The 21,464-nt window shown below is 43.4% G+C and overlaps 1 long non-coding RNA gene across 1 annotated transcript; it reads right to left on the minus strand.

Moving 5' to 3' along the window:
- Window positions 1–1,106: 1,106 nt before the first annotated feature.
- LOC116666077 lies at window positions 1,107–21,064 on the minus strand. Its single transcript, XR_004322951.1, has 3 exons — window positions 21,051–21,064; window positions 14,700–14,709; window positions 1,107–1,239 (listed from the first exon to the last, which is right to left on the minus strand). It is a non-coding gene; the product is annotated as an uncharacterized LOC116666077 (long non-coding RNA).
- Between the last annotated feature and the right edge of the window lie 400 nt (window positions 21,065–21,464).

The raw sequence follows: 21,464 nt of genomic DNA on the forward strand, positions 1-21,464 counted from the left end.
CCAGACCGAGGCCTGCATTCTAAGACATGAGAGCTGCTGCATGATTGTTAAAATTTATCTATTTATACTTTTGCCTCTTTGATAAGAGGCTGTTTACAATAAAAACACATAGGATAGAAACACTCTGGATAAGAAAAAATGAGCCTGCAAACAGGGCAATCATAAGGCTCATTATGTTTGTTACCACTGAACTTTGAGATCTGACTCAGAGCTTCCTGGCAGCAAGAGTGAAAAGGGAATGATGATCAATGACAAAGACTCGCTTCACTTGAGCAGACAGGTCTTCAGAAGGGAGAAAGATTTCCAGGCACTTCATTGTAAAATAAACTTTACACTCAAGGTTCTTTATAAGGTGGCAATGAAATGAGAAGTTAAATGTCAACTTGAAAGCAAATGTAGTTGCTAAATTCACAGAGCTGGAGTGAAAAAGTAAGGCAACTGGGCTCCTGTCTAGTACCCACTCCAGTTGCCTGGTGGTTCACAGAGCCTCTTGTGAGAAGAATTCAAGGCCATATCAAGACCGAGCAGAGAAGAGGGCAGACGACTGACCACTTGTGTGCTGTAGAACTCCTCACCCTGGACTAAATGAATCTGGCAGAAATGAGCAGGATTCTGGTGTCCAACTTGATCCGAAGATAGAACTCTGGGGCTTGGAGGGGTATCTGGCTATCACGATCCTCAGATCTCCTTGAATAACACTGTTCTCGGCTGGGCCCTCCAGAGGGGCTAGAAGGCTGACTGGAGTTTCTATTAGTGCTTAGAAGACAGAGGAAGCAGGTGGTGGTGTTGACTGCTTAAACTGTAGATGCCCACCTGTAATCATATCTAGATTCAAGGCCATAAAACCACCAGATGGGCCTGGACCAGGTGCTATTTTCTTCTTAATTGCAAAAGATTTTATTTCTGCAGGACTTCAGGGAACTTTCACTTTCTCTCACTTTTCTGTATTGTTTGAACTTATTATAACACATATTACCTTTACAGTCAGAAAAGAGTAGATTAATCATTTTAAATTACCCATTTTTCTTCCTTTCCTTTTTTCTTTTTCTTTCTTTCTTTTTTTTTACAGCAGTTACAGACATTTATTTTATAATAAGGAAACTACACAACTGCTGGCGATGGCCAGATGGGCCCGACGCTCCAGCGCCATCCATTTTCAGGGCTAGTTGATTCGGCAGGTGAGTTGTTACACACTCCTTAGCGGATTCCGACTTCCATGGCCATGGTCCTGCTTCTTTTCTTTTCCTTTTTCGGCTTCAAGTTATACCGCATTCAGTAAGGGCTATCCTTACAAACGGACGAACGGACCTCATCTGAGTGGATTCCAAATATCTGGATCGGTTTAGCTTAGCCCACTCTTGGAGAAGAGTAGATGATAGGAAAAGAAATTTGGAGCATCTGTGGTCGCTACAGACGGTGCAAGGCTCCAAAAGAGCCACCCAGACACACCCAGGCACTAGGATCTCCACGTGAACAGGACAGTGGTCAACGCAGGACCCCGAAGGCCCTCCGGCTCCCCATCATTGAGTGAACAATTAAAAATATTTGAAAAACATTTCACTGGACTTCATAATAATTAAGGCAGGAAGTATAAGAAGGAAATAGCCAAGAACAAAAACTGTTCAAAACTGGAAGGGGTTGTGCCGAAGACGGAAAGCCCAGGTAACTCAGCTGACTTCAGAGGTGCCACCTGCCACCTCCCTGGGATCCGTGCACGTGGATGCCGGCGGTTCTTCTAGTCCCGAGATTCTGCTTTTCTGAAAGTGTCTGAACACATTCTCAGAATACTCTGTAGCGGGAGTGAATTTTCAGAGCTGTTTTCTGGTTAGCCTTCAATTAACCAGAAAATCAGATTAATTGTGCATGAACGTCTATTTCCAGGACGCAATCTGACCCAAGGAGTATGCAAATCTGGGAAAAAATAAGTCATGTTGAAACGCGGCTCTCTTGTATTTGCTTTAGAGCGTGGAAGAATGGCAAAACAAGACAGTGAGGGCCCAGGGCCAAAGAAAATGCTATATTTAGATGCGAAGGGCTTTGTTTGGCCCTGATGCCAGTGCAGACACAGACAGTCAGGAACAAGGGGGCTATTCAATCAACCCACCTGACACGCTGCTGTCGCCGGCCCGTGTGTTCCACAGGCACCAAGCTCAAAAACCGTCCTGAAAAAGGCTGTCGACGGAGAAGAGGTAACAGCTGCTCTGTGGCAATTAACCAGCAGTTTCTGTTGTTGAAGGAGATTATTTTGGATGGCGTAAAGAGATTCAAATAAAAATGTCAACGTGCCCATTATGGATGAAAGTTTGGAAAAACTTAAGTGGCCCTGAATTAATCACTGTTTGACAGGAAGGCGCGTAAACGAGTGCTAAAAATCCCCCACAAATCTATTTTCCAGCCTTTTTGGTAATTGTAAAGAAGCTCGTTGGGGGTGGGGAGGGCATTTCTTGGTTGCAGCCTTAATTCATCTTGGAGTGAAGATTTAATGACAAAGTTACAAGCCCTTAAAGCAGCATTTATTGAGGGGCTAATGAGAGTTCCTAAGAACTGTGGAAGGGAAAAAAAAAAAAGCAGCCACCAACACAAGAGGCCTTTGAAACTACCGAAGAGAGGGGAGTTCATTAGGCATTTTTTTTCTTCCCTTTTCTCAACAATGAATATTTCTGCTGCCAAACCTTCAGGAATAGGGTTGGTTTCCTTTCAAGTAACTGATGCAGATTTTGCTTCTGCGTCGAGCCCAGACAACCTCTCCAGCGAGAAGCAGGAAATCACACCGTCAAAGGAAAACTGTGCATTCCTTCCTCCCTGGCTGGGTCGGCCCCTCACAAACACTGGATTTATGCTGCCCTTGCCAAACCGCCTCCGATTTCCATGCCCTCCCATGGCTAAGATAACGAACGCGGCCTGCGACCTCCAAGAGCTGCGCTTATTTAAAACTCTGGCTCCGCTGTAACAAAACCGGCTGCTGTCACCCCAAATCGAGCAAATGAGCCCCTGTCCCTCAGCATAAAGGGGGAGAGAGTTACTGAGCCTCCCCCATGGAGATGGCCCCATTCACCCTTGCCCTCTCTTGTCATCTCCCCCCCAACCCCCAGAATCTTCTAGACCCTCTTGCCTCCACTCCTTCTGTCTCGGGGAGCACAGGAAGGAATAGCTGGAGCCAGTCTGTTCCAAACGGATCAAGTTTTCTTAAGGTTTTTTTTTTTTTTTTTTTTTTTTTAAAGAAAAAGTAGAGGTGGAAAGGAACGCTGCGAAGAAAATGGAAACTGGCAAAGTGCTTTCACTTCACGTCGTCTTCTGGTCAGCGCTGATGCAATGCTCTTTTGTAAACGTAAATACAAGCGCACAGCTATGGGAAGTGTGGAAGGAAGGCGGGAAGCCGGAAACTCCCAAATATAAAACAGTATGGTGACTTGATGGCTCGGGTCGGAGAGAAGCATTTTGGGGGGAGCTGTTATCCCCAAGGAATCTCAGAATTGATCTACAACGTGCAATTAAACTGACACGCAGAAAACATGCATATTTAGAAAATACTCTCTCTGTGGCTTATGCTTAGAGAAAACATTCCATTACTCTCAGGATAGAAAAGAAAGGCTTTTCAATAAAAGTGCCTCCATTGGAGAATACACTGATTACAATGCTATTTTCCACAGCTGCATTAATCCGAGATCTGGGAGATGTTTCCTGTTTGTACAATCTGTGCCCCCCGCCCCCCACCCCAGCCTGTGAAGGTTTATGCCCGTGGCACGATACCAGTGTTTTGTAGCCAGATTGCTAATTCTGAAAGAACTGCCTGCTTGACATCACCTGGGGAAGGACTCAGACTAATTCATCCCTCATTGGGGCATGTGCGTGTTTCTGAGAGCATCTCTTTAAACAGTCACATCCTGAAGGCTACATATCTTACGTTTTCCCTCCTAAGGTTGACAAAATTCAATTGGCATAGTTTAAATGGATATTTTTCAATAGCATCTAAGCAGTCTTCAGTTCCAAGGGTAAAGCTAGAATGGGGGCTGTCGCCTAAAGTTACAAGGGAGAAAACACACTTCGCTGTTTTCATCTAAGGGCAACTAATAATAAGAATATTAACAGTAATTATATATAAATGTTATTATCACAGTGGCTTTCACTTATGTACCAAATAATGGGGTAACACTTTATATCCATTTTCTCAGTTAAACTAGGCAACATATTTTCAAGACATGTGCTATGATCTTTGTGGTACAGATGGGAATTCAAGAGCTCAGAGAGGTTAATGTGCCAAGTTCACACAGCAAGTACAGGGAGGAGGCCAAATTCAAACCAGAGCTGGCCTAAATCCAAAGCTTTGTTCTTAATCACTACGCTGGTCTGCCCCTCACACTGCGACCTGCACTTATGCTTGGCCGGCTTTGTAGCTACCTTTTCTTCTTCTGGTCTCTCTGCCCCACACAAGCCCCTGTGCTCCACAAGGGAGGCAGTGCTGCCTAATGATCAAGGGCACATGGGCTGGAGTCAGACGGCCTGGGTTTGAAATTGGACCCTGTCAACTGGGTGATGCTGCGCAAATTTCCTAGCCCGCGTCTTCATCTATAGAACGGGAATATTAAACATGTCTAAGGGGATAACGTATTTAAATGCAGGATAGTTTCTGGCATATAAGAATCACTCAGTTAATGTCAGGGAAGGCAGGAAGGAAAGGAGGGAGGGAGACAGAAGAGAAGGAAAGAAGAAAAGGTGAGAGGGAGGAAGGAAGAGAAGAAAAAGAAGAGAAAGGAAAGAAAGAAAGGGAGGAAGAAAGAAATGAAAGAGATAAAACAAGAGAAAGAAAAGAAGAAGAGAGAAATGAAAGAGGAAAACCAAAGGAAGCAGTGTTCCGTGGAGAGTCGCTGTTATCCACAGAGGATGCTGGAGCAGAGGGGAGAGCACCCCAGGGCCTCAGACAAGCCCACTGGGCAGCCCCAGGGCCTCTCTCACCTTCATTGACTCTACTTTCGGTGTTGGCGCTCTTCTCGGGCAGGCTCACCTCCCTGTAAGCTCCCAGACGGTGCCATCAGCTTCCCAGGCTCCCAGGCTCCCAGCCTCCCCGTCCTGCAGCGGTGAAGCCATCTTGCCCCAGCATTCTCCGTGCTGATCCGGTCACATGACCATCCCTGAGCCAATCACCGAGGCCTAAGGCTTCCCAGGGCTGACTGGCTCTCTCTCATCCCGTGCTCTGCCCCTGCTCAGGAATGGGGTACCACAGACTGAACGTGGAGGAGGGAATAATTCCCTAGATGGAAACTGGGTGCAACTGCCAGGAAGAGAATGAATGTAGGAGCAGCGAGGTGATGTCAATAACCACAAACAAAACTTGCCGGCCGGGTGCACATCCTCATCTTGATATTGCTTGTTTTAATTTAGTTGGTGTGGGTAAGAACTAGTGTTCTAGGACTGACTGCTTGGGTTTGAATCTTGGCTCCATAATCTCCTAGCTGTATGACCCTTGCAGGTTAATCCACCTCTCTCTGCTTTGATTTCTTCATTTCGAAATGTGGTTAATGATATTACCTTTCTCATGCATTGTTAAGCGTCACATGTGTACACGTCAAGTGCTCATCATAAGAGCACAGACTAAGCACCCAACAAATGTTAACCATTCAACATTCGACAGTTATTTATATCTGCCAGACTCTATTTTAGGCACATGGGAGACATCGGTGAACAAAACAGAAGAGCAACAACAAAATCCCTGACTTGCTGGAGCAGATATCCTAGTGTGGACAAAACGATAAATAATAAGCAGGGAGACGATCGTATGGAATTTAGGTCAAAACAGTATGAGAAAAAAGAAAGGTCAGGATGAAGAAGAGCAGCAGTGTGAAGGGACAGGATCGTCAGGGTCAGAATCACTAAAGTGGCGACATGTAAGCCGAGACCTGGAGGGACTGAACGAGTGAGCCAACACGGTGGTCCACGGCATCACTCCAAGCACTGGGGCCAGGCAGCACCAAGCCCTAATGTCAGAGCACACCTGGCATTTCTGAGGAGCAGCAAAGGGATGAGTGTGGCTGCAGAAAACAAGGGCGGGCAAGAATGATGGCAGGTGATGTCAGTGGGGTAAGTGAGAGCCAGATCAGGAAGGGCGGGGGTGCCCTGGGAAGACTTTGGATTTTACTAGGACATGGGAGCCACTGGCAGGTTTTGAGAATAAGGGAGACCTGCTGTGACTGACCTTATGCCAGGATGATGGAGGCTGCTGTGCTGAAAACAGAATAGCTCTTGCTATCATCATTATGACGACGATTCCATTTCAGTTCACCAGCTGAAGAGGCAAGTACACGGCAGCGCTGTCTGGGGAATACTCCCAGAGCAGACGCTCTGAGCGGGGCTGTCTCGCTCTCACCTGAAGGATGAGATGTACGTCCGGTGCGCTTTTGGTGCATTTTCTCTTCTGGGGACTCCAAGGAAATGGGACCAAGAGATCTGCAGATTCTTGATGTTTCAGGGCCCAGTTGATATTTGTTAATTACTCCTCTGAAGGGACTCCCTCCGTTCAGGCAAAACATCTGTCAGGAATACCACTGGTGTCTGGGAAAGCATGGTCTCCTGAATCAACAGCCGTAATGAGAGCTTGTTGAAGATTTAAATGGCTTCTGATTTCAGCCTGATAATTCCACTCTAACACGGTGGGCTGGTGGTACTGGCACTCAGCTTGCTGAGCATATCTTATGCCGTCAGATCATAGGAACTGGCCGACGCAGCCTGAAAGATAAGTCCAAGGAAGCAGATGGACTGTCTTTGGTGATTTTCGGCAGGGAATGGACCAGAGTGCCAGAGGGGTGGGGCCCAATGGAAGGTAGATTCTATGACAGGTTCCTTTAAGAGACTTGTGTGCAATCTCCTAGTAATCTCACGCCGTCTGTGGTAAGGTTTGGGCTTTCTTTGCAGAGATGAGAAGAGAATGTCACCTCTCATGAACACCCACTTAGACATGTAGGACAGAATGACTGTAACACATAGACGATTGGCAGAGAGTTCAGTCCACCTCGTGTTTGGGATGGGAGATCTGTGGAGACCATTCAGAGGAGAAAGATGCCTGTTTAATAATGCTTTGTATTCCCAGTTTCTTACAAGCCATTAAAGAGCCTCATTCTAAAATCTTCTGAGATGCACTGATGCTAATATCATCTATTAATGCTAATAAATCCCCTATGTTTGTTTTTCTACCTTTGGGTCTTTTAAAACCTTTTAATTAAGTATACCACTTATACAGAAATGTGCACAAATTATATTGTACAGTTAGGTGAATTTTCACAAAGTGAACACCTGGTGTAACCAATATCCAGAGCAAAAAACCTCCAATGGAAACCACTGTTCTGACATTGAACGCTAAAGAGTAGGCTGGGCTGGGGGCGCTTTTGTTTGTTAATTTTCTTCTTTTTTTTTTTCAGACTTGATGTTTTTATTGAAGTAGAGTTGATTTACAATGTTGTTTTAGCTTCTGGTATACGGCATAGTGATTCAGTTATATATGTATTCTTTTTCATAATAGGTTATTACAAGCTATTAAATATAGTTCCCCATGCTCTACAGTAGGACCTTGTTGTTTATCTATTCTGTACATAGTAGTTTTTACCTGCTACCCCAAACTTCTAATTTATCTCTCTTTGTATATAGTAGCAAGTTTCAGTTGTACAGTATAGTGATTCACAATTTTTAAAGGTTATACTTCATTTGTAGTTATTATAAAATACTGGCTGTATTTCCTGTGTTGTGGAGTATATCCTTGTAGTTTACTTTATACAAAAGTTTGGGCCCCTTACTCCCCCACACCTATCTTGCCCCTCCCTCCCTTCCCTCTCCTCACTGGTAACCACTGGTTTGTTCTCTTTATCTGTGGGTCTGCTTCTTTTTTGTTATATTCACTAGTTTGGTGCGTTTCTTAGGTTTCACTTGTAAGTGATATCATACAGTATTTGTCTTTCCCTGTCTGACTCATTCCACTTAGCATGATGCCCTCCAAGTCCATCCACGTTGCTGCAAATGGCAAAATTTTGTTCTTTATTGTGGTTGCGCTCTACCACACCCTCCCCCATCTCTTCTCCACACAGAAGCCAGAGTGACCTTTAAAAACGTAAATCACATCATACTTTATTTGCTCAAAACACTCCAATGGCTCCCATTTCACTAGGAATAAAATTAATGCCATGGCCAACAAGACCCTACATTGACTCACCTCCTGCCCAGATCCCCAGTCACATCTTGTGCCATGTCCCTTTTCCACTCCACTGCAGCCAGCCCACGCCAGGCACACTCCTGCCTCAGGACTTGGCCCTGGCTGTTCTAGCTTCCTGAAAGGCTTTTCTTCCACGTGTATGATGCTTCACACCTATCTTCATCCAAGCCTTTGCTCACATGGCATCTCCTGAGAAGGATCTACCCTAACCACTCCGTCAAAAAGAGAACCATCACCACTGTTAATCTCTAGTCCCTTGCTTTATTTTTCTTCATTTTATTTCTGACATTATTTTATATACTTACTTGTATGACTGCTCTCTCTCTTCCCTACCACTCTTTGAGGCTAAGGACTTTGTCTCCTGATCCACAAGGTTCAGCATAACATAGTAGATCCTCAATAAATATTTATTGGATGGATGGATAGGCATATGAATGAATGGACGAGTGGAGGATGGAAAGATGGGTGGATGGATGAAGGATGGATGGAGGACGGATGAATGGATGAATGAATGAATGAAAGAATGACACCTTTCTTTCACAGTGAAGAAATTTGTTATCAGTTCCTAAAATTAGGCTGCTCATGGACTACCTTCATGATTTATAACATATCTATACACTTACCTCACTACAATTACTTAATGGCTTTCTTTAAATGGGCATACTTTTATTTAAAAGAAAAAAACTTTATGCAGTACAATAAATGGGAAAAAAGGGCAAATATGAAAAGTGGACAAAAAGCAAGCAAAGCAATGTCATTAAATTCCAGACAGGCTGTGTTGCCTACTGAAGAGCTGAAGCTGAGGCTACTTGATCTTTGCTAAGGGGCAGGTTAGCAAGGGCTGGGGAGGTGTTAAGAGATGTACTAGCACCCAACTGAGACTTCCTTCCAGATGTAGGTAGCGGGATTAAAGAGGCCAGAAAGGGGGTCATTATCTGTGAAGTCTCTGTTACCTAGTGCTCCGCCGAAGGTCTTTCCACCTCCCTTCACTGGAGTGTTTCCTACCCTCGGAAACACCAACACACGGAATGCTTACTGACACCGTAGCTATCCTGTTTCTTCAACATCTTTTTTAACTAAAGGTTTATATTAACTTGTTTCCTGTTGCTTGGTTTCTTTCTTCTAAGAGGTAGGAGGAAACAAGAAAACGCGGCAGCTACCTTACAATTCTAAGGGTGTAACTGATCTTACAGTCTAAGGAGAAAGAAAAAAGGATTCAGGCCTGTAGACCAGAAAGTCGGGACTCAGCCACCCAGACGTTCCCCTACATGCTCACACTTGACAGCGCAGACAAAACACCCAGATTATTGACCATTTCTTCTTTTCATCCCCGTGATCTGAGCTCCTGGAGCCGAAACCCAATTAAAAACAAGGCCAGGCTAACAGCAAGTGGGCCGCACTGGCCCAGGGGAGCGTGAGCTCAGAGAACTGGCAAGACTTTGCCTTCCAGACCACGGTTCTTCCTTCATCGGTTAGCTTTCAGCACATGCCCTGGTTTCCATGTAAGATGATAAGGCTCCTGTGTTCTTTCACTTGGGGACTAAAGACTCCTGAATACTTAGATGAAGAAATCAGGTCCTAGTGATGGCAAAATATTTACACTTTGATTTCAGCTTGTCCATGAAATTGGGGATAAGGAACGTTTCCATCGGAGAGAGGGGAAAATCAAAGACAGCAGGACCACAGTGGCACTGACTAGAGGATTTTCCTGCCTGCCTCCTCGCCCCCACTTTCCTTATCTTTTCCCCTGGATAATTTTTGGAAATCCTCAACTTCCCAGTGTGAAAACAACAGCATTGTGTTGGGGGTGTGTGTGTGTGTATCAGTGTGTGTGTGTGTGGACGGGGGAAGCCAGTTGGTACAACAGCCTTCTAAAATAGTAGAATCACAACACTCATCTCAAGGTACTTTTCCCCACCCCTACTCATCTTTTCAGTCCATGTCATTATAATATATTGTGATTATACAAAGGGATTTCCAATTTGACTTGTTATTTGTCAGTGTCTGCAAAAGATGGGTTTGTTTTATTTCAAAAGAACATTGTTTTGGAACCACCCTCCATTGTTTAAATTTTACAACACACAGTATTTTTAAAAGACTTAACAAATGCTAAGAAGAATATTCATGGAAGCATCTGGGCTCTGGTGGGAGAACTTACAGTCAGGCATTATAAGAATTTACTATTTGTCAACATTAGCGAAACATGTACTAGAAGCCACTGTAGTCCAAAGTACTCACACACATTAGCGTATGTCTTTCCAAAGCCCAATGATAAGTGTGTTATGGTTTTCATTTTGCAAGTAGGAAACCGAGTCACGCCATTAATAAGTCGTAGAACCAGAATTCCAATCCAGGTAGTCTAGTCCCCGAGCCTGTGACTTTCCCAGTTTCAGCCCTGCAGATCTTGTGTCCTGGGCACCCTCTCAGGCCAGGCAAACTGGGACAGTTGGTCACCCTGCCTGAAACACGAACCACTGTACTTGACTTCCTCCTGTATACAACTTCTTAGACTTAGAACAGTCATATTCTTGCAATTTCCAACACCACTGTCCAACTCAATAAACATTTTCAACCCTCAACTATGATCAAAGCTCTCTGCCAAGCGCAGTAGGGATCTGGAAATGAATAAAGATGTAAACTCTACTTTTTAGGCCACTCGTAAGTAACCTAAGGGGAAGAAAATACATGTTATTTCATCAAAAAATCATGTGGTATCTTCCGGCTTTGTATCTGTACGAACACCAGATTTCTGTGTTAATGTGTGTCTAACACAGATACTGACTTTCAGCTGGCAGTACAATTATTTACTATGACAGGACAACATCTTTGTGAGAACAGTGTGGGGCTGGGGTGCTTGGAGCTGCTCATCCATGCAAAGAATTCTTGTCAAATATTCTAATGAGAAGAAAAACATGGCAGTTGAGATGAAAATCCAAAGTGACCTTGAGCTTAGAAACACACTGCCGAACACCTTGTGGTTTTTTAAGGTCTTTTGCGATGACGATGATGATTTGTTTACAGAGTTCCTCTCTGGATGAGAGTGAGAAGGAGAAACAGGTTTAGAGATTACCTTACAGAAAGCATCTTTGTCCCAACATTAAACCTTCATTCTAGTGGACACTGGATACACAGCAGCCAAAGCCCTTCTCTCCTTGGAAGAAGTCCCATGGGCTATGTCGTTGCAGGAAGCCATGCTGGCCTCGTCGCTCCCTGGCAAGCAGGGGGCATGCCCACCCCAAGTTCCCACACAGGACTTTGAATCCTGCATGAATGCCACAAAGACTAAGGCACAGGACTTCCCTTACAGCAGTGATGTTCAGAATCAGTGACAGTGGACTCCCTATAAGATCTCATAAAAGACAGTGGAGGCATCCTCTGTACTGTCTGGGTTTCTGAATCTTTTTCCATCCTAGCTCTCTTGGACTCGCTGATGTTCAGCAAGCCTGCATTAGTGAGCCCGTGCCAGTGGTGAAAATGCTGAAGCACTTGTCCCCATCAGTAAATAGACATGGCTTCAAGCTTCCCAAATCCATCTGCCTGCTGCCCTGGCTGAGGCACCTCCCTGGGAACCTGCCCAGCTTTCCCCCATCATCCAGGAACCTACGGGTTAACTCTCAGAACAGCAGGAGGCCACCAGACACTTGTTCCAGCTCCCTTCTGATTGGACGGTGCCAGCCCCTATTGGTTACTATTTTGAATATCAATTCTATGCACTCCAATAAACTTTGACTAAATTCCTCTTCCACCTCTATGTTTGCAGCCCCAAGCCCTCACTGATACAGGCACTTACACACACTTAATTTTGTGCAGCCTGCGTCCAAGGAAAGAAGATCTGTTTTTTGGAAGGCATGGAAAACTGAGTTACAGAAACGTACCTTCCAGGAGGGAATTATGTGAGAGTACTATACGTTGGCATGAAAATGTTAAGAAATTAAACTGACTTGGTAAAAACTAACATGGATTTAATGCTATGGGTACGCACAGGTCTTTCACAAACTGCATCTCATTACAAAACACTTCACTATCGCTTCTACATTTGAGATACCAGTTAAGGCATGCGTGTTTTATATTGTCTAAGTTTACGGTAAGGAGTGACTTACATCACACAGTCAGGATAGGACAGAGCAGGGGTTACCAGCTGGGCCTCCTGATCTCACACACTTCCTTGTCTCTATGTTTCTCATTGCTTCTCCAGGTGGGCTGTTCTCCGTGGCTGACAAATATAGAAGTCCTCTGCCTGCCAAGATCAGAAATTCCACTACTTCTCTTCCCTCTTCGGATTAAGGTATAGTTTCTAGAACATGTTTTTCAAGCTATGTTTAAACCACATTAATCTAGAATACTTCATCAGGGATTACTTTTAAAAGTATTTTTTAAATTTCTTTAAAAATTAGCTAGCTGTTACCTGAGATAGCAGAGCATTGAGGGACTAGGAACCTCAAAAGGGCCACAGGGCCTTTGCACTTGCTGTTTCCTCTGAAAAATGGTTCATAAACTCTGATAAAGTTCAGTGGAATTTTATTGTTTTGATTTTTCTTTTCCCACTTACCACCCTCAGCAACACCAGCTCTCTGGCATGGTGGAAGGAAGTGGAATAAGGATCTGGGGAAAATGTCAGAGAGAGAGTACAGGCTGAAAAATTCTCCCCTGGTGATTTGGGTATACAACCTTTTCCACTGAAAAATTGTTCAGTCAATAGAACATTCTTACAGGGGTTTTTGGTCAATGCCAAAAAGTTAGTTTCCAGGGATGGACCAAACTTAAGCATAATTATGGAAATGAATTTCATTTAATCCAGGTAAAGTAGGTAGGTGGGGGGGGAGCAAATCACCTAATTTGAAGCAAACCCAATTAAGCCTTTAGAAGTCTGAAACCATGAAAATATTATGGTGTTCCTTTGACCTACCATACAGATGTCAAAAACTTACAAAAACCACAAAATACAAACCTACACAAAACACGTTTTATACAAAACACATAAGCCAATATAAAAAATAGCTCATTGGAAGATTTTCTTAATGCAAAATTCTGGCTAAGTTCATCATCATTCTCTGGTGCCCCCAAGCACATGCGTTGTTGGTCTCTCAAGTTCTCTGGCATTTACCAGGTCCTAGACTACATCTATGAACAGTGTGGTCCTGTTCATAAATGTTCAGCTGAGGACATAGCTTCTGCTTCCTCAGTTTCACAAGATTCACAGTGGTTACCTGCCTCCTGCAGTCAGGTAAGACCATGGCAGTGCTTGCTACACAGTAAAGGGTTCTACAATGTAGGTTGTTATTAATTCTGAGCTGTCAGTGAGAAATTGATTGCAGGGATATATACTCAGTGCTCCCGAGAGCCGGAAAAAGTCTCTGACTCTGAAAACACGCTGATGCCCATGGAGCAATAAGGTGGGGGGAACTGTTAGAGATTTTTATGATGTTTTCAAATGGGGTCACCTGTAGCCTTGACATTGGTTGATGAGGTTAGGAAAATGGCATTTTCAGTCTCAAAGAGTGTATAAGACAGGAACTCAGTTAGCAGTTACTAGATGATACCCATGAAATGACAGGGACTGGGAAATGAAGTTCTAACCTAATAGGGAGACTAAAAGGACCCTTAGGGTGATGGTGAAGAAAGATAGCAGTAAGCCAGTCTAGAGAATAGCCAATCCAGACTGAGCAGGAGAATGCAGTAGTGCTGGAGTCCAGTGGGATGTCTCCTAGAAGAATCCCAACTGATCAAATGACAGATGTGCTTGAAAATGCTGAGGAGGGGGTCACAGTTTTAATAGCCTACAGGTGAATTACTGAGAGGTACATAGAAAACAAGGCTATTAGCAACTCCAGGGAAAACAAAAAGTTATACAAGAAGGAAATGTAACCACAATACAATCAATGTGTCAGCCGTGGGTTATGTTGACATGATCATCATAAGGTAAATGCTGAACATTGAACTCAATACAAATTGTGACGTAACTCTATTGGGAGGAAGGTGGCTGGGAGTGGGGCTGTGTTTCCAGGCATGTGCGTGCTGGGGGCAGCGGTGGGGAATGCACTGAGAGCCAGAGCTTCACATTCTATAGTAGGAAGTTAACAGACAATACCTCGATTTAAAAATAAAATAAAAGCTATACAAACAGATGATTTAGAAATAAGGATAAATGTACCCAGAGATACATCAAAGAAATGAGTCACTTCTAGAGAATGGGATTGGAGTGGGTGGTTAGGGAACTTGGGGAGGCAAGGGGGAGCATTACTGAATTCTTTTCAGAACATGTATAACTTTGGGGGAAAGTTTTTAATTCCAAAAGCAAAGAGGGGACTATGGGCCAAGATGACAACAGACAGGACAGAGGCTGGTACTCCTGAGCCATAGACAAAGAGGAATTAAAGCAGAAAGTCCAGTGGAGGGATTAAGAGCCGCCAGCCCTCAATCTTGACTCTGTCTTCGTCTGAGAATTAATAGGTTACAATGAACATCTCTACCTGGGAATGGCCTGGCTGACGCGCAGGGTCGGCACTCCACAAACACTGACAACAGCAATAATGAAGCTGCCAATCCCAGGGGCACACTGGGGACACATCTGCCACCACTGGCTTTGGGAACTGTCAGCTCTCTTAAATGCAGATTGCCAGGCCCAGGGAGGCTGTCACTTGTGCTCCCCAGCACAGCCTCGTTGGTTACTATAACTGCTTATGTCCACAAATAAGATCCCAGTATATCCAAAGCAGATTTCCTTTTTTATGAAAAAGGTGCTCCTCTGAGTTATGATAAAACTCTGAGAAAGCCCACATAATGGTCAGGAAATGGATTCTTAATCTGGGGTCTAGGGAAACAAGTCTTGATGGGTTCTATGACCTCCCTGAGAATCTATGCCAACTTGCATATTCACGCAGATGTGCATTTATTTTTGTGCGGGCTCAGTACTTAGCTGTGAAAAGGAATGGCATTTGTGACTCGAAGTACTAGACAAAAATTACGAGATACCAGGCCAGGATACAGTGATGTCGCCATTTTCAGGCATCTCAACTACAGAGATGATGGGGAAAGAGGAAGCACTGCATGGGTCCCTAGGCTTCCGGTTAATTCCTAACATTGTTATTTCAGGTTTCTGCATCTTGCAGGAGGGGGCCCAAGAAACAGTGATGTCAGCTTAACGCAGCAGGAAAGGCGTAGGGCATCACAGAGAGCTGAGCAATGCTTCACTCTCCACCTGGACCCTGGGGTTTAGAACACACTCCACCTCACCCCCACCCCCACTACTAGGGTGCCCAGGTGACCGTTCAACAGCCTGGGAAGGAGGCAGCCTCTCAGAGCTCCTTTTGGGGGGTATGGGTGGAGGTTGAGATTCTTCAAGTACAGGAGGCTGTAAGGGGCACCATGTGGCTATTTGTAGTGAGGACCTCACTGCCAGGATCACACAGAAGTGGTGAAGAGGCATGAAGTCAGAGCCACCCCAACTCTGGTCCCATTTGTTCCATTGTAGCAGACTCACCAGGCAAGTGGTTTAACATCTGAAGTCTCAGTTGCTGTTAAAGGGGAATTATTTTACCCAATTTGTCAGGTTTTTCTGAGGACTATACAATGAATGATGTTAAAGCGTTCCATGTCGGGGAAATCGTTAGCATTCAATAAATGCCAAAGAGGGGGTGGAGAAAAGGGAACCCTCCTACACTGTTGGTGGGAGTGTCATTTGGTGCAGCCATTATGGAAAACAGTATGGAGCATCCTCAAAAACTTAAAAATAGAGCTACCACATGATCCAGCAATCCCACTCCTAGGCATATATTCAAAGGAAACTCTAATTTGAAAAGATGCATGCACTGCAATGTTCATAGCAACACTGTTTACAATAGTCAAGGCATGGAAGCAACCTAAATGTCCATCGACAGACAGCTGGATAAAGAAGTTGTGGTATATATACAATGAAATACAACTCAGTCATAAAAAAGAATAAAATAATGCCATTTGCAGCAACCTGCATGGACTCAGGAGATTATCATACTAAGTGAAGTAAGCCAGAAAGAGAAACAAAAATATCATATGATATCACTCATGTGGAATCTAAAAAAAGAAGAAGAAGAAGAAGAAAGGACACAAATGAACTTATTTACAAAACAGAGATAGACTCACAGACATAGAAAACAATCTTATGGTTACCAGGGGGGAAAGGGGATGGGAAGGGATAAACTGGGAGTTCAGGATTTGTAGATACTAACTACTATATACAAAATAGATAAACAACAAAGTCCTACTGTATAGCGTAGGGAACTATATTCAACACTTTGCAATGACCTATAATGAAAAATAATATGAAAAGGAATATACATATATATGTATATATGTATATATAAATGAATCACTATGCTGTAACCAGAAATTAACACAACATTGTAAATCACTAAATACAATAAAAAACAGATAGTAGTTAGTATTACTTTTCTTTAAATGTGTATGTAAATATCAGAATTTTACCCTTTATTTTAAGGAGAAAATAATTTAACATTAAATATGTTTTTCATCCTAATAGCACTATATCTACATAACTCGTGATTGCCTTTCTTATTTTTAGTGCAATGGTTCTCAGCTGGAGGAGAGGGATGAGTTCTGTCCCCCAGGGGACATTTGGTACTGTCTTGAGATATTTCTGGTCATCTCACCTGGGGGGAATGCTACTGGCATCTAGTGGGTGCTGCTAAACATCTACAAGGCCCAGTACAGCACTGCCACCCTCCCCCCAAAAAGAATTATTCTTCCCCAAATGTCAATAGTACTGAGCTTGAAAAAGCCTGCTCTCACATGAAATATGAAACTTAAATTGGAAAAATGTATTCCAAGGACCGTAATTGGGCACTACTCTGTTCTTGGAAGAGACAGTGCCTTGATTTTGAGAGCAGTGTTTCCCGCTGCCCAGCCAGTCAGTTTGTATTCTGATGAACATCAGTGAGAATGAAGACCAGCATCACCGCACTGGTGCAGGCAGGCGGAGGCTTTCCGACTCTGGTGGGCACCTCACCAGACGGGCAAAACAGTCAGCTACTGTTGTAGATCTTTATAGAGGCAACAAAGCTTTATTACTTTCCCTCTTGTCATGAACTTGAACTTTTGGTACAAAACCTATTTTCAAAGGTAAATTAATACTTAAGATACTCTTAAAGCCCTGGTGTGAAATTTTGCAAGTATTACTTTTTAATACCAACCCCCTGACCCTGCCAATCCTCACAGACTTCATTCTAAAATTAGGCTGATTCTGACTGAGTTTGTTGACACTAGTGTTAAACAATCATCTTCAGATCACGGTTTTTGAATTGTCGACCATCCTTGCAAATTACCCTCTTGGAAACCATTGTACTCAGGCAAAATTTTCAGTTAAAGGGAGCTGGATTATCTCTGCCACACCAACCTGCTTGTCTCTGATTGGGTTTCCAAAGATGGAAAGACTAAATTATAGAAAAGAGTAACTTATTGCCTGCACTTTCCTTTCTCTCCTATTATAAATACATATTCAGATATGTTAATATAAAGATGTACCCTAATACAGAAAGGGCATCCAAAGGGACAGGAGGACTCCCAGGGTTGAATGGTGGGTTTTTGTCCCAGTTTCTGAGCCAGCCATCCCCCACACCCCTCATCAGTCTTTTGTGTGAAAGTCTTTGCTAAGAGTCAAGTCTCAACTGATAAGGCCTTGGAGACATAATCATTTTCCATTGACAGCACCTTGCAACCAATTCACAAACATTTTCATATTAATATTGAGCAATTTCCCTACATTCTAATCCATCAAAGTAGGCTATTAATCCTTCCTGTATCATTCTCTATTCAAATGCTAACAATTTTCTTCTCGCTAGCTAAAACATTTGTCCGACAGCCCCTCACACAAAGCCCCTGCATTGTTAGCGATGATGGATCAGAGTGTTAATACGAAGGATGCAATGTAAATTATATCATTGATACTGTACATATGTCGAGGAAGGAAAATCTTTTTAAAAGATCATTTGTATGCTAAAGATAATGAAAGTGATCCCAATGTACAGCAACCTTAATTTTCCTTTCTAAGAGGAAAAAAAAGGTTCTTTATGGCAGAGAATATGGAAATCCATCATGATTTATAACAGCACAAATGCCATCGCTTCCTTTCTGGAAAAAAAAATAGACCCCTTTTCTTTTAAAGAACTTATTGAAATGACTTAAGAAACCCTGTTCAAATATCTCTTAAGAATTGCACACCCCATGGGTACCAGAAGAATGTGGATAGCAGAGCTCAACTTGGGGTAAAAAAAACAGATAAGTGCCTTCATGTCGGGTGGGGAGCGGACTGATGATTAATATTCCTTATCAAAAGCTGTTGAATGGTATAGAAATTGGGGGGGGGGCGAATATACTTAGGACCCCATAAGGAGAGATGTGAAGTATAGCTTGCGTTAAGAAATAGGATGTTAAGTGCTGATGTTAATATGACAAGTAATGCTTGAAAAACACCTGGGTTCCACATTGTAAACTCATGAGGATGAGAGCTGCCCGTCTGCATGGGGTTCTGTCTGCTACTCCCAGAATACTTACCAAGGCCCTAAACTGGCACTAAAGAAATCGCTGTGACACTTCATGTACTTGTATTTATCTCCCACCTCCAAGTTCATTGGTCTTCAAGGCTTTTCCTTCTGTGTAAATGGCTGCTTAAAGACGGATATCCAGAGTTCATTCTTGATATCTTCCTCTCCATCACCAGCCCTCACCTCCAGCCAGTGTTACCAAGGCTTGTCAATTCTTCCTGCACAAACTCTTCCTTCCCAATCCATTAGCTCCATTAGCTCCATTAACTCCGTCCAGTACCTTCATCCGAGATACCGCCGCCATCTTTCATGTGGACTCCGGCTCCACTGGTCTCCCTACATCCTTCACCCCTTCCTTCCAAAGCAGCCCAAAGATCTTGAAGTACAAATTTGATCATATCACTTCACTGCTTCACAAAAAAAAATTAAACACACACACACACACACACAAAATCAATGCCTTCCCTTTGACTTTGGGATAATGTTCCAGTGCTTTCCTATGGCCTGGCAAAATTTCCCAGATTCACTTCTGCCTATCTTTCTGGCCCCATCTCCTCCTCCTCAAGAAGGAAGCAGTTGACCCTCTGACCATCCTTATACTGTCCTATCCCACCTCAAATCTAAGTCAAAACCCCAGATATGTCTTCACTTTCCCTTCATAGCTCTTACCAAGGGTTATAATAATAATATAATAATGCACATGTGATTTTGTTTGTTTAACATTTGCCTTCCAGGAGACTTCACACTCCACAAGAGGAGGGGTACAGCTGATTTTGTTCAATCTTGTAGCCCCATCACCTAGCATCATGCTTGGCACAAAAAACAACTCAATAAACAGTTGAGAACAGATGAATGAGTAAACTTAATCTGCACGGAGCATTTTACTAAGAGCTTGAGGAATAAATACAAGACCCAGTATCAAGAAATTCCTATGCGAAATTAGAGCATCATTTAAAAAAAATAGGTGAAAATCTGAATCTCTGATCTCTGATCTATTTGGAAAATTTTCTCCGCCATTCTTTGCATGCCTTGGTTTCCCTTGGAACTTAGATAGCTTTGAATCTGGAAAGATAATGTAGGATGGTGGATCTCCTCTCTGTTGAACTCCTTTAAACCCCATTATTACTTTTTGAGGGTTACTGCCCTGAGGGTATTACACTAAGTGAAATAAATCAGACAGAGACAGGAAAATGATTTCAATATGTGGAATATAAAAAGTGAATGAGCAAACAAACAAAACCAAACAAACACATAGATACAGAGAACAGATTGGTGCTTAGAAGGGATGGGGTTTGGGGGAGGGCGAAGTAAGTAAAGGGAATCAATGTATGGTGACAGATGGACAACTAAACTTCTGCTGGTGAGTGTGCTGTAGTGTAGATAGAAGTCAAATTATAATGTGGGCCACGTGAAACATATAATGTTATAAATCAATGCTATAAATCAAATAGGCAAAAAAGTATAATTCATCTGTCATGTATCTTAATGAGGAAAATATCACCATTTATCCTGGGACATGATTTCAATTGCTGAGTCCAAGAATCAAGTACAATATTAAATATCTCAACTTGTACTCTTGCAATTCAACTTGAGTTCAAGTCTGCGGTTATTCCTAAATATTCCTTGATTCTCAGCTTCAATGATGCATAAAAAATTTTTTTAGAGAGACTTTCCCCCAAGAAGTTAGGGATTAGGGGACCCCTGTTCTCAAGCAGCTCCCATGATGATGGGTCAAGCTGGAGGCTGAGTTTCTGGGTCTCTGATCCAGGAAGTAACAACTGTAGAGTTAAAACTGCTTCTGGCCATGAAGAAAGCAGGCCTAGTACTCAGGCAAAGGAGAAAACAGAGGGGGAAGGAGCAGAAAGGAGAGAAGGGAAGATGAGACCAGAGGAAGAGTGACGCAGGGGGAGGTTCCAATGGAACCGCTCCTATCTGCATGCTCAGGTGATGCATTAGACCCCGGTGACTGTTCTCTCTGCTAGATTCCCAAAGTCCCCCATGACAGGGCATCCAGGAGAGGAGAAGACCTGATACCAAACATAAAGAGCCCTGCCCTGGAATGTCCAGGGGTAGAAAGGGAAACTACAAGGGGAACTACCGCCTTCCAGGAACTCAGAAATCCATGAGGGCCAAGTTCTTCCATCAGAGGGGCTGCCCTGGTTCTCCACGCACACAGTCCACTGAGCATCAAGATTCCTGCAAACACCCAGAAACTTGGCCTGCATCAATACACCTCTGATGATAACAGGGATCTCCTGGGCAGGACTAAAGTCTCTTTCTGCCAACACGGAGCACTCAGAGACTGTGGTAAGGAGGCTCACCCTTTTCTTTTTTCACTGAAGGAAAAGACTTATCTGTTTACAATGTAACCCTAAGATCTGCAGCAGACACCAAGCAATCATGTTAAAACCAGGTATAGAAAATTTGGTATATCCAGTTCTCAGAATATCGCTTTCTGCTTTGGCTCATGGATTTAACCCATTTTACTTACACCAAGTGATACTCGAAGAGAATGTTACACGGTCACAGACAGCATGTGGTTTTATTTTCCTTTTCCCATCAACTATCTGAATAGCCCCATTTTGGAAGTTAAAATAATCCGGGCCATTGTGATTCTCATCTGCTGAGATCGTGACCTGGAGAGGGAGAAAGTTTCCTGCATCTGCCGGCTCACTATACGGGCTGAACCTGGTGAAGAACTGGAGAGGCTGGTGGGAGGATTTCCATTTAGCATC

Source organism: Camelus ferus, chromosome 9, assembly GCF_009834535.1.
Source record: "Camelus ferus isolate YT-003-E chromosome 9, BCGSAC_Cfer_1.0, whole genome shotgun sequence".
In the NCBI taxonomy this organism is placed as follows: domain Eukaryota; kingdom Metazoa; phylum Chordata; class Mammalia; order Artiodactyla; family Camelidae; genus Camelus; species Camelus ferus.